Below are 1,398 nucleotides of genomic sequence, written 5' to 3'. Positions count from 1 at the left end.
TTTTTTGAGTTTTGGCTGTTTAATTCTCTTTAATTTCTCATTTAAATTTTTAATTGGCTTTTTCTTGATGAGCTTTAATGTGTTCCCAAGAGTCTGTAATTTATTTGGAGTCATTAGAGTAGAAATTAAGCTGTAATTCGAAGAAACAAGCGAAGAGGCCGAGTTGCAGTTCCAGAAAAATCAGCCTCTGTTCTTGTCGTCGCTGAGGTTCCAGTCGCTAAACGATCGTCTAGCTCCAGACGCTACATAATGTGAAGAAAATCTAGACAATCGTATAGCGATGGGCCCTAGTCGTTGTGATGTTGAATGCTAGACGATTCGGGTCCGGTTCAAGCTACTTGAGTTTGTTTTGGAGCGGTTCGAGCGGTCTGGAAGCTATTTTGTAATAATTAGGTTTTGTTTGCTTGTTTTTGTCAAAACTAAAACCATATCAGTCTGTGTTTAATTATTTATGCATTTGATGTATGTTATAATGAAATAAATCTTGTGTGTGCATATAATATGCCATTTAGATTTAAAATCCTTACATAGGAAGTATGTAACATGCATTGAAAGTATGTTATAATTGTTATAATATATAGTATGCATGTTAGGGTTTCTTGTATTTAATATAAATGTTATATTAAATTTGAATGCCTCATGTATATTGTGGATGTTTAACATGTCTAAAATTTTATAAGTTGTTATAAAATTGGGATAGACATTTAATTCTATAAACAACAGTTGCATGCTCACGTAGGTTGACCACCTATTTTAATTGTTAAAACTTATAAAACCAAGGTTACAAACTCAACCGGTATATAATCCTGTCTAAGGCTGGGGGTTTTTAAGTTGACGGTTTACGGAACACCTCCTACTTGGGGATTATGACCGAATTATTGAGCATTGGTAACCGATTTTATGAGCATATGTGAATGATGTAAGGTAATAAAATGATTTATCACCTAGACATCGTAGGTTAAAATCCAATTATAAGAGTTATACTTGGATAAACCACATAGACTTAGGGTTGTTTTATTAGCCGAAAAGAACCTAAGTATAAATATTACGCAAAAATAGAACACTTCAGTGCAGTTTAATAACTTCTAATATATAGAGTTATTAGAAAACTTCACAATACGTATTTTTAGCTCTCACATCTCTAAGAGTTCACAATCCATATTTAAGCGTAATTCGTTGTCATTGGAGTGACCTCCCTACGGAGAGTATTTTTTAGCTTAAATCTAGATTTCGGTGAATAAGAGGAAGTTGTTCAAATATAATTCTATTATACGATAAATAGATTTCAACTACCACATCTCCATATATTTACATCGTGAGATTCAATGATACGCTTTCGTGTCACCCTAGGAGTGACCTCCCTACGGAAATTATTTGTATGAGCCAATATCAAGGTAA

Source organism: Benincasa hispida, chromosome 9 (assembly GCF_009727055.1).
Source record: "Benincasa hispida cultivar B227 chromosome 9, ASM972705v1, whole genome shotgun sequence".
Classification (NCBI taxonomy): domain Eukaryota; kingdom Viridiplantae; phylum Streptophyta; class Magnoliopsida; order Cucurbitales; family Cucurbitaceae; genus Benincasa; species Benincasa hispida.
The sequence above is the reverse complement of the archived record's forward strand: the minus strand, read 5'-3'. Positions refer to the sequence as shown.